Here is a 17,572-nt window from a genome sequence, read left to right on the forward strand (position 1 = left end):
AAGAAACATGTCTATACAATTCGAAAGACGAGATCAATCAGTTCTGCTCCCCGATGCAAGGAACTGCATTTGTTCAGTGATGTGATTCATATGTTGACTCTTTTCCCGTTCATTCTCCTTCCCCAACTGCAAATCCTGATTCACAGCCACTCCATCATCAGAACTCAAACTAATTTCATCGGTGTCACCAGGCGGTGGGCTTGCTGTGAGAAATTGTTCCCAGAAGATATCGTTAATGCTTGGAAGGCTAGAGACCCCATCTGGCAAGGCATTTGCATCCAAACCTGCAAACTTGCTGACATGCCCATGTATCCTGCATTCCCAGTCTCAGAGCTGATGAAGTTTGCATTGGGGATTTCCACATTGCTTTCTAAAACAATACCTTGCATTCAAGTTGGTTCAGGGATAACTGTATCTTGTTGAAAATTATGCATGTTCTCTTCCAAAACTTGAGTTTCTTTAACAGAGTTGGAAACAGCGTAAGGGGAAGACTGGATCTCAGAAATGGCTGTAGAATGACAACTGACAGGAAATCTAGACTCTTCAGGCATATGACACTCTGCAGAAATTGGTGGAACCTCTGAAAGGGTCACCCCTAAGTTCCGACTAGAGGTGTTCCTACCATCTGTTGCATTGGAAGGAACATTATCAATTAGGAAAGCATCAGGATTGATCAATGATGGTTCCAGCTTTGGAGATGTATTCATCTTCAAGATCTGCCGCAGCATTGCTTTTGCTGCTTCATTCATTGAAGGCTGGTACTTCACCATTTGTTCATCAAGAACTTTGCTGCCAAGGTTCCCAACCAAAATTTCAGTGATGCCCCTATTATCATTCTGATGCTGTGCAAGCTGTGATAAAAATTCGGGACTCTGCATAGCCTTTGCAAGAAATGACATCATTTGCTGCTGCTCCATTCCTACGTTGCCCAACTTTATGCAACTGATTATCTGTTGATTGCTGTTGCTGCCTCAGCCTAACAAGTTCCTGCATAAGAGTGTTCTTATCTCTTTTAAGTCTTTCAACCTCTTCCTCCAGCCCAGGATTTACCACCTCTACACATGCCCCAACCTGAGAGCTCTGAGGTGGTGGCTGTTGATGACTCTGTACATGAGCTGATTTAGCACCTCTACTCATACTCGTAGTTGTGGTTTCGAACCTCCAACAGCCCAACGTTGCTGAGCAACTCCTTAGCTTTTGCCTCTTTTTCTACTCTTACTATTTATTTCTTTATTTCCAATAACGAACGCAAGTACAACTTCTTTTACACATATTTTGGCCATTTGATTATGATGTATTGCTTGGTGAACAAGCATTCTGATATACAGTGGCTTTTCTATGGATGTTGAAAATACTAAAAACTCTATTACAAATGCAGGTTATTTGCTCTCCCTAAATCATGCCGGTTGCTGGTCTTGATGGCAACTGTTTATTCTATTTATTGTGTCAAAGCTCAAGTTGGATGGCATGGTGCAGTTCTCTCAATAAAACTCGCATTTTTCTGTAATGATGCAATAAATTATGCTCCAATGGTGTGATAAAGTGAGTGAAAGCACACACTTTGAAGAGCAAAAGCAATCAGAAACAATTGTGGAGGATGATTTTTCTGGGGAATGTGAATACTCTATTCCTACTGATGAACCTGAAAAGCTGCACTCATGTAACTCATCTAGCACGCCAGCTACTTCAACTGTTATAAATTGATGCAGCAATATTGAAAAAAGAACACCGGAAGAAGGTGGATATTACCTTTCCTTTCTTCTGTTTCATCAATGGGAGATTTCTCTTTTTCCTCCTTATTCTAAGTATGAATTGTGAAATTGTTTATGTGAAGTAGAGGAAGTACTTTATTGTGCTTTTACTATTTGACTTAGAAGTGGGAGCATTAGTAGCTGAATACAGTTTTGAAGAATCTGATGTGCAGTTGATTTATATTGTGCGTGATATCTCTTGTATAGGCCATGCTCGTGCATCCTGATAAAAATATGGGAAGTGCATTAGCAAGTGAAGCGGTTAAAAGAGTTCAACGTGCATATGAGGTAATTATACACACTTGTTATTCGAGTTGTACAGTAATCATTGCATGTATGAAATGAGAATTATAAGACCTAAATAATGTCTTCATTGTGATTCTGTATGTGCCTGTCACAATGACGCATTTTTAGGTTCTCTCTGATTCCACAAAGAAGGGAGACTATGATGAGCAGTTGCGGAAGGAAGAATCCAAGACTAAGAGTGTGTGCAAGAAGTCCTATGGTACTTCACATCAGGTAAGCTATGTTATTTGATTAGATTTAGTTGTTTGGTGTCATGCACATTCCTTGCATGAACCATAGGGGTATTAAGCTAATGAGTCATACAATGAAGCTTTAGGAGAGAGTCATTGAGCATAGATTGAGGCAAGAGACACCGGTTTCGGACAACCAATTCGGGTTCATGTCAGGGCACTCAACAACGGAGGCAATCTATCTCTTACGAAGATTGATGGAAAGATATAGAGATAGGACAAAGGATTTACACATGGTCTTTATAGATTTGGAGAAAGCGTATGATAGGGTCCCAATAGACATTCTTTGGAGGATTTTAGAGAAGAAAGGAGTACTAGTAGCATATATCCAAGTTATAAAACATATGTATGATGGAGCAAAGACTGCCGTAAGAACTTATGAAGGACAAACCGAAAGCTTCCCCATAATTGTAAGTCTGTAAGGTTACATCAAGGCTTATCCTTAAGTCCTTACCTTTTTGCATTGGTAATGGATGAATTAACGGGACATATTCAAGATGATATTCCTTGGTGTATACTTTTCGCAGATGATATAGTGTTGATAGATGAAACTTAGGAAGGGGTAAATGCGAAGCTTAACCATTGGAGAGAAGTGTTGGAATCTAAAGATCTTTGCCTAAGCTGATCAAAGATAGAATATATAGAGTGCAAGTTCAGTATAAAAGGAGGCCAAAATGAGTTAGGGGTGAAGATCGGAGATCAGGAAGTACCAACGAGCGATCGCTTTCGCTACCTAGGATCTATCTTGCAAAAGAACGAAGAATTAGATGGAGACCTCAACCATAGAATACAAGCTAGATGGATGAAGTGGAAGAGTGCATCCGGTGTGTTGTGTGATCGCCGTATGCCATTGAAGCTTAAGGGAAAATTTTACAGGACGGTAATAAGGCCAACGATGCTGTATCATAAAATGGATGTAGCGGAGATGAGGATACTTCGTTGGATGTGAGGGCACATGAGAAATGATAAGATTAGGAATGAGGATATCCAAGGTAAAGTAGGAGTAGCCGAAATTGAAGGAAAGATGAGAGAAAATTGGTTACGGTGATTTGGACATGTGCAAAGAAGGCCTACTGACGCTCCGGTTAGAAGATGCGACTACGAGACAGAGGTCCAGGGCTGAAGGGATAGAGGAAGACCTAGGAAAACTTTGGAAGAGACTCTAAGAAAAGACTTAGAGTACTTGGATCTAACGGATGACATGACACAGAATCGAGCGCATTGTTGTTGTTGTTGTGGTGTCATGCACATTCCTGAGATTTATCTGATTGTCATTTTGATGGTGGTCATCAATAACAATAGATACGAGAGCAGTTATAATATTTTTAGCGTTAATCTCAGTTTACTACCCTGAAGTTTCTTGGTTTTCAACATTTGTTACATCAAGTTTTTTTCATCCTAGAGTAATACCTAAAGTTATAATTTTGGGACACTTTCATACATTTGTTAAGGTTGCTGTTTAATTATCTGTTAACTGGTGATGTGTCGCCCACATAGACAATGACTAAACATCACGTGTCAATATGGGCCCATGTAGATATTCAAAACTAAAAAAATTAAAATTAAAAAATCTGGGCAACGCTGTATTCCAAGTATTTATTAAATATGTACTCCGAGTATTTATTAAATATAACCAAAATTAACTCTTAGTTTCAAAATGTCACTTTTTATAAAAACTTTTAAATATATCCAAAATTTCACCTAAATGGACACATACCCTCAAATGTAACAATTAAATAAATTAAAAGTTTTTTAGCTACTGTCGCCTCAAGCTCCTGTCCAACTTCACCTTCGCTTCTACACTCCACCACCATAACCCTATCCCCTTCGACCCCTTCATCATCGACATTGAGCACAGCCACGGTTACCGCAAGTGGGAGCAGCAGAATTTCAATCATGCCTTCAACGCCTTTTTCCTTACTAATACCATTTTTAGTTTTAAATATAAAAATAGTTTTTAAATTTAAACCACATATCGTTATATGATTGTATTTGTGAGACCCACGTGGCGCCACATCATCATACTAACAGAGCAATTGACAGATTTTTCACGAAAAAACTAAAATAATCACGATGGACAAATTTCAGGAAAGACTAAAATGATTCACAATAGATAAATTCAAGAACACTACTATTGATTATCATTAATTATTTAAGGACCAGATTGAGGAGTTATGTCAATGTCACAAATCATTTTTGGCTAAAATGCTTTTAATTTATTTAGTTGTTAAATTTAAGAGTATTTGTGTCTATTTAAGTGGAATTTTGGATATATTTGAAAGATTTTAGAAAAAATGACATTTTGGACATTAAATGTGAATTTTTGGCTACATTTGATAAATACTCTTGTACTCCCTTTTCACATCCACCCAACCCTTTTCACTTTATTTGTCCCTATTTGGCACCTGGGATCCGAATCCACAACAAATGTAGAAAAAAATCCAAATCAGACCAAATCTTGCATAACAGATGGCAGAACAGAGGCCATGTTCAACGCAAAAATCGAAAGAAAATTTGAAAAGATTAAAAAATCGGTTTGGCCATTGGGTTTGTGCTCCCCACCATCGTCCGCTAGGTTTTTGTTCTCCATCGCCGTCAAATCTGGTAGGTGTGACTCTCTGGCAATAAATCTGGGTTTTGTTGACCATCGATCGTCAAATGGGTGGGGTTGGGGTATGGTGGTGAGGGAGAGGTGGGTTGGGTATGGAAGGATCAGGGGAGAGAAGAGTGGAATCGAAGAGGGAGGGGGAAGGTTGGATGTGCGGGGGATCAAAGAGGGTTGGGTGGGCGCAGAGGAGAGAAGGGAGGGTTGGGTGGGCGCATGAGAGAAGGGAGGGAGTGTTGGGTTGCCCATATATTTTAACTTTTTTTTTTTAAATATTTACGTTGACCCATATTGACACGTGACGTCCAATCATTATTCATGTAGACGTTACGTCATCAGTTAACAGCTGATTTAACAGCAACATTAACGGATGTATGAAAGTGGTCCAAATTTATGACTTCAAGTACCATTCTGGGATAAAAAAAAAACTTGATGTACCAAATGTTGAAAACCAAAGGTAATAAACTGAGATTAATCCATATTTCTATATTGTCTTAGTAATTGTGAATTCAAAATATATTAATTAAATTTTGTATGGTGCATAATTTCCAATTTACATCAATTATTATGCAATGTAGAAGAAGCTATCTTTGTTTTTTATAGCAGTCTGCATTGTACTCCGCATCTTATTTCCCGATGATAAATCTGTATTTCACAGGGTTATTTTCCTGAGTCAATTTACTGCTTTTTTATATAACCCCTATTTAATTGTGTATAAGCAGGATGGTCCAGATTATTTTTCTGAAGAGTCGAGACGTATACAGTGCACCAAGTGTGGAAATTCGCATATATGGGTATGCACAAACAGAAGCAAGGCCAAGGCTAGATGGTGTCAGGTCTGATTTTACCGTTCTTTTTAACTAATTTCAGTGTCAAATATGGTACTTTTCTCATTTTTTTTTCGCATCATTGCTGTATGCATCTGATGTATCGGATCCGTTGTGCAATTAGGATTGCTGTCAATGTGACCAAGCAAAGGATGGAGATGGATGGGTTGAGTACAAAGGAACTCTGGTCTTTAATAGGCCACATAAGGTATTTTACACACTAGTTTTCGTGCTATTTTTCCAAGCTTAATTGTGTATACCCTGAAACACCTTTTTCTCACCCTATGCAAATAGTTCTGCTGTCCTCACATGCATTTATCAACGTGTTAAACAACAAAACAATATTTCACTGAAGTGTGAGTTGCATGTCAGAACTGCAGAAATGACTGTAAATAAAGGTAGGAATTTGAGAGTTACAAGTTCAGAAGTGCTCTCGTGACTTTCAGGGATGAGATCCAGCTTTCAACTGTTTGAAGAAACTGTTACTACATTGGGTCTCACTGCATTCAACCCCATCTCGTGAAATGCGTCTAAACCTTGTCTAGGCACCCCGCAGTTAACATAACAAGAACACAAAGTGGTCCAAGACACCACATCTTTCACCCCCATGGCATCAAAAACCCGTCTTGCCCCATCAACATATTTACATTTTCCAAATATATCGACCATTGCATTGCCCAAAGAGACATCCGAATGAAACCCGAATTAAATTGCATCATCGTGAAGCTCCTTAGCATTTCTAACATCACCAAGAGCAGCACACGCCTTAGCAACTGACAGAAGCAGAAGATTATCGGGCACAATTCGCCGAGCTCTGAGCCAAGCATAAAGATTTATGGATTCCTTGAGGAACCCATGTCGCGTGTAACCTGATATTAGCACGGTCCACGCACGCAGGTCTGGTTCGGGAATTTGATTGAACAGGCGGCGTGCACGTTGTTAATCGCCGGAATTACAGTAGGTTTTCAAGAACCTAAGGCTCAGGTGAGGCGGGACGTTGGTAGGTAGCTTTGAAAGCATGTGATATTATTGTTTTAATGGCTTTTGCATCTTGTAATCTGCAGGGAGAAGCTTCGAGTTTGCAAGTGCTTTTGAAAAGCAGTTGAGAAGTACCGTTTCTTCGCACCAAGACAGGTAATAAGCGACACGCTCCGTGCGTTTATGAGCTTTATTTTTAGGCATGGAACGACATTCCACCAGATTGCATTTTATTTTGTTTTGTTTGTTCTTTTTCCTTTTTGTAAGACTTTGTAATAGCCAAATATAAAATAGTTTGAATTTTCTATTAAGTAGTTAAAATTTTAGTATTTAATAAATATTATAGTTTGTTTATTTATTGGATAATTGTTAAATGACTAAACGATCTTAGAGTTTGTTAAGTTCTTGCATATGAGAAATGCGAAGGAAACTCTCAAAATTGGAACTCTCTATTGACTCTCTGCCACCTTATATTTTTGGCACAATGTTATATAATGTTGGCATGAGAATTAAAAAGTGACTTAAAAAATTTACTCTTCGAATTATGGTGCAACGTTGCATGATAAAAAATAAAAAAAAGAGTCAGTAATGTAGATTAAAAATTCAAATAAGAAGATTAGCATTCATTTTTTAAGATTTGAACACGTAACCTCCCCAAATAAACTGAAAACAAGATGCTATCAAATGATCGTTTGCATAACCCTATGGTTTGAATTTCAACAATTCACCATGGATGTCATATAATTTTGACATGTAAAAGTTTGACGTGTGTACAAATACATTGTTGAACGGTCATTAGAATTTATGAGTCTGTCCATTTTTTGATTTCCGCAAACGTATAATAAGTGAATTATTGTTTAATGTGAGCTGGGAGAGAGGTATTTGTCATATGAATTTCTTTGGCAATCCACCATAGGAGATGTGACCAGTGTCATTATCAGCTGTCAACTTTGTTGGGTCTACATTGTCAATAGTCCATGCCTTTCTTTCCAAACCAAAGATGTTGGGTCAATTAAGAAACCCAAGTCTTTTAATTTACTTTGATTTTTCTTTGGGCAAACGGTCCATCTTCTCTGCATAATTTTTGTATTAATTTCTTTGGATAAAGTATGCAATCTCAGAACAACGATGCAAGCCTTGAGAAGCATTTTTACGTGCTAGTTCTTCTTATTCTCCCTTCTAGGAATCTCAGCTTCAACTGCACTGGGCACAATCACTCCGAGTGGATATATAAGACATGGCGAAACTCTGGTTTCAGCAGGTGGAAGCTATGAATTGGGATTCTTCAGCCCTGGTAAATCGAAAAACCGGTACTTGGGAATATGGTACACTCTTTCTACTGATGCAGTTGTGTGGGTAGCCAACAGAGAAACACCAGTTGGTGATTCTTCGGGACTTTTAAAGCTCACCGAGCGAGGAGTTCTGGCCCACCTTCTCAATAGCTCAAACAGCATTGTGTGGTCATCAAATAAAAAATAGTTTGAATTTTTTATTACGTTGTTAAAATTTTAGTATTTAATAAATATTATAGTTTGTTTATTTATTGGATAATTGTTAAATGACTAAACGATCTTAGAGTTTGTTAAATTCTTGCATATGAGAAATGCAAAGGAGACTCTCAAAATTGGAACTCTCTATTAACTTTCTGACACCTCATATTTTTAGCACAATATTATATAATGTTGGTATGAGAATTAAAAAGTGACTTAAAAAATTTACTCTTCGAATCATGGTGCAATGTTGCATAATAAAAAATAAAAAAAAAGAGTCAGTAATGTAGATTAAAAATTCAAATAAGAAGATTAGCATTATTTTTTAAGATTTGAACACGTAACCTCCTCAAATAAACTGAAAACAAGATGCTATCAAATGATCGTTTGCATAACCCTATGGTTTGAATTTCAACAATTCACCATGGATGTCATTTAATTTTGACACGTAAATATTTGACTTGTGTACAAATACATTGTAACAACGGTCATGAGAATTTATGAGTATGTCCATTTTATGACAGCTGGGAGAGAGGCAATTGTCATAGGAATTTCTTTGGCAATCCACCATTGAAGATGTGATCTTATTATCAGCTGTCCCTGAATTGTCAACGGTCCATCTTTCTTTCCAAACCAAAGTTGTCGGGTCAACTAAGAAACCTAAGTATTTTAATTTTTTTTTCTAAGTCTTTAATTTACTTTGATTTTTCATTGGGCCAACGGTCCATCTTCTCTGCATAATTTTTGTATAAATTTCTTTGGATAAAGTATGCAATCTCAGAACAACGATGCAAGCCTTGAGAAGCTTTTTTACGTGCTTGTTCTTCTCATTCTCCCTTCTAAGAATCTCAGCTGCAACTACACTGGGCACAATCACTCCGAGTCAATGTATAAGAGATGGCGAAACTCTGGTTTCTGTAGGTGGAAGCTATGAACTGGGATTCTTCAGCCCAGGTAAATCGAAAAGCCGGTACGTGGGAATATGGTACACTGATTCTACTGATGTAGTTGTGTGGGTAGCCAACAGAGAAACACCACTTGGTGATTCTTCGGGACTTTTGAAGCTCACCGAGCAAGGAGTTCTGGTCCTCCTTCACAATAGCTCAAACAGCATTGTGTGGTCATCGAATTCTTCAAGAATCGCGGGGAATCCAGTATCGCAACTCTTGGATTCTGGAAATCTTGTGGTGCTAGATGGAGACGAAACTAACCCGGATAACTTCTTGTGGCAGAGTTTTGATTATCCTTGTCACACATTTCTACCGAAAATGAAGATTGGTTGGGACTTGGTTACTGGTTTAGATAGGTATCTCTCGTCTTGGAAGAGCTCCAGGAGAGTTTTCGATACGAATGGATTATCGTGGCTTACCACAACTTCTTCTTATGAAAGGAGCCAAGATAAAGGCTAGAGCAGGGTCATGGAATGGCCTTTATTTGACAGGACTAGGATATGGTGTCAGAGAACCAAATCCAATATCTGGGACTGAATTTGTGTTGAACAAGGAAGAGGTCTATTTTGAGTACAGCCTCCGAAACATGTCAGTGTTCTCGAGATTTGTATTGAACCCATTAGGGGTCGGAGAGCGGTTCCCATGGGTGTACCAAACACGGAGTTGGGAACTTGCCTCTACATTCCTAGCTGATCGGTGTGAAAGTTATGCCTTGTGTGGTCCATTTTCTAGTTGCAGTAGCAATGGTAACTCTCCAAAATGTGCATGCTTGAAGGGATTTGTACCAAAATCTTCGAAAGATTGGAATTCGGGATATTGGTCTGATGGATGTGTTCGAAGGACTCCATTGGCCTGCAGCGATGGAGATGACTTCATAACGTACAGTGGGATTAAACTCCCTATTGGAAGAAACTTTACTTTTCCATGTTTCCTTCCATGTTTTCTCCTTCCATGTTTCATGCTTTGCTTTTTACTTTTCCATGTTTCCTTCCATGTTTTATGCTTCCATGTTTCATGCTTTGTTTTTTCTTTCTTTATGTTTTGCTTTCCTTTCTTCCGCTCATATATATATGAGCTTTCCTTGTAAGTTACACACATATACAAATATAGACATTCAAAATTCTATATGGTATCAGAGCAGTGACCCTAACCGGCCTGTCCCTGTGGTGTTCTCTTGAGAGATTTGTGAGCTTCTTGTCCTTCAATCATGGCTGAAGAAAGCTTAGTAAATTTGGAAGGAGACGGCTTTCATGCTACTCCACCATCACCACACTCAGATATTGATATCAACCCAAATCAACGTCTTAGTTCTGTTTTGCTAAATGAGTTTAACTATCTTCCATGGGAGAGAGCAGTTTCTCTTGCTCTGGGAGGACGATCAAAGCTTGGTTATGTTAATGGTGCTATTCCAATGCCTGAGACTACCTCACCGGAGTATGATGCTTGGCTATGCAAAGACCAGTTGGTCATGTCGTGGCTACTCAATTCCATGGATCGTAAGATTGCAGAAATTTTTAGCTATGCTGAATCCTCCATGACTCTTTGGAAAAATCTCAAGGAAATGTATGGAAATCAGAACAATGCGGCTAGAGTGTTTCAGTTAAAGAAGGACATTGCTGGTTTGCAACAGGAAGGGAAGCCATTTGTGCAACATCTTGGAAAGCTGACCACTATGTGGAACGAGCTGAATGTGTATCGACCACACACCATCGACGCTGCTGTGCTAACTAAAAGAGCCGAGGAAGACAAAATATTCCAACTCCTAGCAAGCCTGAGCCCTGAATTCGAAGATCTTCGAAGCCATATCCTCATGAATCCCGACCTGCCTTCTTTTTCAAGTGTGTGTGCCACAATTCAAAGAGAAGAAGTTCGAAGGAAAGTCATGACCTTGGACATGAAGGCAAATATACCAGAAGCTAAGGCTTACTTCTCTAACCAAAAACTTGGTGAGGAGAGAGGCTACAAAGGAAAGAAAATTGGCTTAAAATGTAGCCATTGTGATGCTGGTGGGCACTCAAGAGACCGATGCTGGATTCTTCATCCAGAGTTAAAACCAAAGTTTCCTAGGGATAACAAAGGTGTCTCGAAAGGCTCGTACAACCATTCTTACAAGGCAAATCATGTTGCCACAACTTCTTCTGATGGAGCACTGAAGTTCACCACTAATCTAGATGCACTGATCAACGAGTTTGCTATGTTTCTTCACAAGAAACAAGGTCTTGGAGATAGTGAAGGACCACTAAATCAGTGTGACAACAATCAAACTGCACTACTAGGACAGTTTGCTGGCTTCATGGCTGGAAATGAAGGCGTGGTACAAAGGGACATCCCAGGTATCTTACACTCCTTCTCAACTGCTCTCAGCATTGGTAATGTGCATGATTATTGGATTATAGATTCTGGAGCCACTGATCATATGACTAACAAGTCTACAAACTTGCATAAATTTGAAAAATTTTCTATTCCATCCCAAGTGTCAGTTGCCAATGGAAAAAATGCTATGGTTGTGGGAAAAGGAAAAATACATTTGATCTCAAGTGATGTCGAGTCTGAGGCTCTTTATGTTCCCTCATTCCCTTTTCAACTTTTATCTGTTAGCAAGATCACAAACTCATTAAATTGTCTTGCCATTTTCTCTCCCAAAAATGTAATCTTTCAGGATGTAGTCACCAAGAAGACGATTGGTGAAGGATTTTTCTTAAATGGTCTCTACTATCTTTCCAAGCATATTCAAGTTCCCAAGGTTTTTCAAGTCACTTCAAGCTTAGCTCAAGAACAACAACTTTGGCACCAACGTCTAGCACATCCTTCTGAAAAAGTTCTATCCACCTTGTTCCCAAATATGTGCAAAGTTACAAGTCCTTGTGATGTTTGTCATTTTTCTAAGTTTACTAGATTACCATTTATTTCCTCTTTGTCTAGGGCTAGTAACCCTTTTGAAATTGTGCATTCCGATGTTTGGGGACCAACTATAGAGTCTTTTGATGGATACAAATATTTTGTAACTTTTGTGGATGATTTCACAAGGATTACTTGGTTGTATCTTTTGAAATTTAAAAGTGAAGTGATGGAAGTTTTTCAAGATTTTCATAGACTTGTGGCCACCCAATTTGCTTCAAAAATTCATATTTTACGATCAGATAACGGCACAGAATATATGTCTCATAACATGTCACACTACTTGAGCACGCATGGTATATTACACCAAACAAGCTGTGTTGGAACACCTCAACAAAATGGGGTGGCCGAGAGGAAGAATAGAGATCTACTTGAGAAGACTAGAGCTCTTATGTTTCACATGAATGTGCCTAAGAAGTTTTGGTCTCAAGGAGTCCTTACTGCGGCATATCTCATCAATAGATTGCCTAGTAAAGTGTTGAATTTTAAATCACCTTATGAGGTCTTGAAAAATAGAAAGATCAACTTTTCCCATTTGAGAGTCTTTGGGTGTACATGCTTTGTTCACATTCAAACTCAAAATCGTGACAAGCTAGACCCAAGGGCTGCCAAATGTGTCTTTCTAGGTTATTCATCTACCCAAAAAGGTTACAAGTGTTATAATTCAACAACTAGAAAAATGGTTGTTTCAAGGGATGTTAAATTTGAAGAACATGTTCCTTACTTCTCACAATCAATGGATTACTCTAGACAGGGGGAGCATTTGATGGACTTATTTCCTTTTCCATATCCAAACGGAGAAGATGCAACATGCACTCCTAGTGATCATGTGCCGGATGATGTTAACCTTCAATCGGTGGAACATCTTGAAGATGAAAACCCTTCCTCATCAGAGATTCACACTGCACCCTCCAGTGATCCTTCCAACCATGATGTTGTTCAAATACCTGTAGTTCAATCTCCTACAGTTCGTCGCAATCCTGCACGAGAGAGGAAACTTCCATCCAAGTTGCATGATTATGTGACCTACACTGCCAGGTATCCCGTGACTGATGTTATTGATTATAGCAAAGTTTCATCTTCTTTTGCTACATTCCTAAGTGCCATTAATGAAGCTCGAGAACCTCAAAGTTTTCAAGAAGCCAATCTTTACAGTGAGTGGAGAAATGCTATGGCAGAGGAGCTTCAAGCCCTCCATGAAAATAACACATGGACTATAGTGAAACTTCCAAAAGGAAAGAAGGCAGTGGGGAGTCGTTGGGTGTACAAAACTAAGTTTCATTCAGATGGCACAATCGAAAGGAATAAGGCTCGCTTGGTTGCTCGAGGTTTTACACAAACCTATGGCGTCGATTATAAAGAGACATTTGCTCTGGTGGCAAAAATGAACACTGTTAGAGTATTGTTGTCGGTTGCAATTAACAATGCATGGCCTCTCTTTCAAATGGATGTTAAAAATGCTTTCCTGCATGGTGAACTTGAAGAAGAGGTTTACATGAAGCTACCCCCAGGTCATCCTCAATCAAACAATCCAGAAATGGTGTGCAAACTCCATAAATCCATTTATGGTCTTAAGCAAAGTCCACGTGCATGGTATGCCAAGCTCAGTCATGTTCTGGAAAGGGTTGGTTTTTGTCGAAGTATTGCGGATTCTTCCCTATTTGTTCGTTCCAGCTTAGTGGGTAAACTAGTTGTGCTCATTTATGTTGATGATCTAATTGTGACAGGTGATAATATGTCAGAGATTAATGCTCTTAAACAGTATCTCAACAACAAGTTTGCTATCAAGGATCTTGGCACTCTCAAATACTTTCTGGGCATCGAGATGGCACACTCTCACAAGGGTTTCTTCCTCAACCAACGCAAGTATGTCATGGATCTTCTTCACGAAGCAAAAATGACAGATTGCAAGCCTGCTCGTACCCCCTTGGATAGCAACTTGAAGCTAAAAACTCACGGTGATCCAGTTCCCAATTTAAGTTACTATCAAAGAATGGTTGGCAAACTCATTTATCTGACTATTACACGTCCTGATATATCATATGCTGTCAGCATTGTTAGCCAGTTTATGCACTCTCCAAGCATGGATCATTTGAAGATTGTTCATCGTGTGCTACGTTATCTTAAGGGTTCCATTGGTAGAGGAATTCTTATGTGCAACAATAGTCACACTCAGATCTCAGGCTATACCGATGCTGACTGGGCAGGCAATTCTCTCGATCGCAAGTCTACCACTGGGTTTTGTACATTTGTGGGAGGCAACCTAGTTACCTGGAAAAGCAAGAAACAAAGTGTTGTTGCACGCTCTAGTGCAGAGGCAGAGTATCGTGCTATGGCGTCCACTGCTTGTGAACTTATTTGGCTCAAAAGCCTTCTGTTGACTTTAGGTTTTCCTCATCAACAACCCATGTCCCTACACTGTGATAATCAGGCCGCGATGCACATTGCATCGAATCCTGTATTCCATGAGCGAACTAAACATATTGAAGTTGATTGTCACTACGTCAGAAATCAAGTTCAGTCCAAGGTGATCGACACTCACTACACGCGCAGTCATGATCAACTTGCGGATATTTTCACAAAAGGATTACCCTCTGCTGATTTTCAACGTCTTTTGTTCAAGCTTGGATCAATTAATCCCCTTGATCCAGCTTGAGGGGGAGTATTGGAAGAAACTTTACTTTTCCATGTTTCCTTCCATGTTTTCTCCTTCCATGTTTCATGCTTTGCTTTTTACTTTTCCATGTTTCCTTCCATGTTTTATGCTTCCATGTTTCATGCTTTGTTTTTTCTTTCTTTATGTTTTGCTTTCCTTTCTTCCGCTCATATATATATGAGCTTTCCTTGTAAGTTACACACATATACAAATATAGACATTCAAAATTCTATACTCCCAGACACATCAACCTCGTGGTTTGATAAAAGCATGGGTCTTAAGGAATGCAAGGGATTATGTTTGGGAAACTGCTCATGTACTGCGTGTGCAAATCTTGACATCAGGGAGGGAGGAAGTGGCTGCGTGCTTTGGTTTGATAACCTCACCGACATAAGAGAATTCACTCTCGGCGGTGGTCAAGACCTCTATATACGGGTGGCAGCTTCGGAACTAGGTACGTCTTAGACCTTTATCTGCAATTATGCAAAGTAGGGTTTAAATAAGTTAGTGTTATAACCACAGTTACTGCAACACTACGAGATCACATGAAAAGTTTGTTTTATATGGATATTTCAGATCATGTTAAGAAAAAGAGCAATTTCAACAAGAGACAGCTACCTCGAATTCTCCTCAGCTCTGCAGTTTTTCCCATGGGACTGCTAACAGTTGGAGTAATATTGTACATACAGAAGAAGAAACTCAAAAATGAAGGTAACCATTTTCAGACACATTAAAAATGCATCAGATAAGGTGGTATTTAATTTCGATAGTGTAGCTAACTGTTCGCATCTTTTTATCCATGCTGAAGAGATCTCCTACTATTTCAGGATACAGAAGAAAGGATTGCAGAGATGAGTACCTCGGAGAAGACGGGGAAGAGATGGAGTTACCACTGTTTGACTTGACCCCCATAGCTAAAGCCACTGACAACTTTTCAAGCTGCAACAAGCTGGGAGAAGGTGGCTTTGGACCTGTGTACAAGGTAACATAAATTCATGCAATCAAAATTAGCCAAATTGCTGTACAAAATTTATGTCTTTTCGAAATGATGGTCCATAGGGTACACTGCTAGGAGGAAAAGAAATTGCAGTAAAGAGGCTTTCAAAGAATTCCGGACAAGGAATGAGAGAGTTCAAAACTGAAGTTATATTCATAGCCAAACTTCAGCATCGCAATCTTGTTAAGCTTTTCGGTTGTTGCATTCAAAAGGACGAAAAAATTCTAATATATGAATTCATGCCCAGCAAAAGCTTGGACTTTTATATTTTTGGTATGATCCTTCATTTTCAACCTTATTTACCTAGGATTCAATGTGCCATTGAAATAACAGGCTTAAAGTTTTTTTTTCAGATCAAGAGGGACAAAAAATGCTCGACTGGCCTAAGTGCTTCCACATTATTGGTGGAGTTGCCCGAGGGCTTCTTTACCTTCACCAAGACTCTAGATTAAGGATTATACATCGAGATCTGAAACCTAGCAATATTCTGCTAGATGATAATATGAACCCGAAGATTTCAGACTTTGGCTTGGCTAAAACATTTGGTGGTGATCAAAGTCAAGCCAACACAAACAGAGTGGTTGGAACCTAGTAAGCATGCTTAGATTTGTTTTGTGGTTTATAATTTTCATTGTTCTGTTTTTGAAATTCTTTCTGACTGGTCACTGCATATTTATTTGGCAGTGGTTATATGTCTCCAGAATATGTAGCAAATGGAATCTTCTCGATGAAATCTGATGTGTTTAGCTTTGGAGTCATACTGCTCGAGATGTTGAGTAGGAAGAAGAACAGGGGATTTCGTCATCCAGATCACGACCACAACCTTCTTGGACATGTGAGTATAACAAACGAGGTGATGGTATTTTACTTTAAAAAGAAGAGTGAATTAGACGGTGCTCTTCGAAGCACGGTCTTCTAATGACATGCATTTAACAGTATAGGAGGTCTGCAGCAAAGCCCCTTTTACATATTAGGCCACTAACATATCATACATGTTTCAATTTGTTTGAAGGCATGGATACTATGGATTCAAGATAAACCACTAGAACTGATCGATAAAACGTTTTGTGATTCGCGCAACATGTCTGAAGTGGTAAGGTGTCTTCACGTGGGGCTATTATGTGTGCAAAGAGTACCTGAGGATAGACCAAGCATGTCATCTGTGGTTCTGATGCTAAGCAGTGGTGATGTCTTGCCGCCTCCAAAGCAGCCTGGTTTTTACACTGAACGAAGCATCCATGAATCACCAGCAAGGACGCTTCCATGTTCAGAGAATACTTTCAGCACTACGATGATAGAAGCTCGGTAGATCAACATTGAAGTGCTTGGTAGTCCTTCAATCTACCATCATAAAACGTGTTCAGAAGGTTGACATGAAGCTTATAGTCTTTGCTGGCAAACAATTAGACATGCAATTATAACTATGCATGAAAAATATTTATGATTACAAGTTTAGTAGTTCCTAAATGATAACAAAGAATTGATTTGGGGTTGTTAGGTTGTTGAAGGAAATTGAAGTTATAGCTAAAGTTGTGTTTATTATTTATTCATTTTAAAGAATTGCCATATTTGGCTAATATCATACAGTACTAACAAGAAATATGGCCCGTGCGTTGCTGCAAGATTAGAAATTGTATGAAAAAATATGTTCCAAAGCTATAATATATTGTTACAGAATGTTAATGTTATCTACACTGAAAGATGTTTGAGCTTTTTGAAAAAAAAAAATTACATGAAGCGTATAAATTGGGTGAATGAGCTCTTGGAATTCTTTGAACCACTCTATGAATAGCATTACCTATGAATGATTGATTGTGTAACAAAAATTAGTAAAGGAGTGTAATAGATGAAACTTTCATATGTATAATTCAAACTTCTACACAT

General features: G+C 38.8%; 3 pseudogenes; 2 read left to right on the top strand and 1 right to left on the bottom strand.

The window, feature by feature from the left end:
* Positions 1-19: 19 nt before the first annotated feature.
* Positions 20-1,137, bottom strand: LOC137724397 (heat shock factor protein HSF8-like; annotated as a pseudogene).
* A 152-nt stretch (positions 1,138-1,289) lies between these two features.
* On the top strand, positions 1,290-8,176 carry LOC137724716 (uncharacterized; annotated as a pseudogene).
* Positions 8,177-8,945: 769 nt separating this feature from the next.
* Positions 8,946-17,572, top strand: LOC137726534 (G-type lectin S-receptor-like serine/threonine-protein kinase At4g27290; annotated as a pseudogene).

Source organism: Pyrus communis, chromosome 2 (genome assembly GCF_963583255.1).
Source record: "Pyrus communis chromosome 2, drPyrComm1.1, whole genome shotgun sequence".
Lineage (NCBI taxonomy): Eukaryota > Viridiplantae > Streptophyta > Magnoliopsida > Rosales > Rosaceae > Pyrus > Pyrus communis.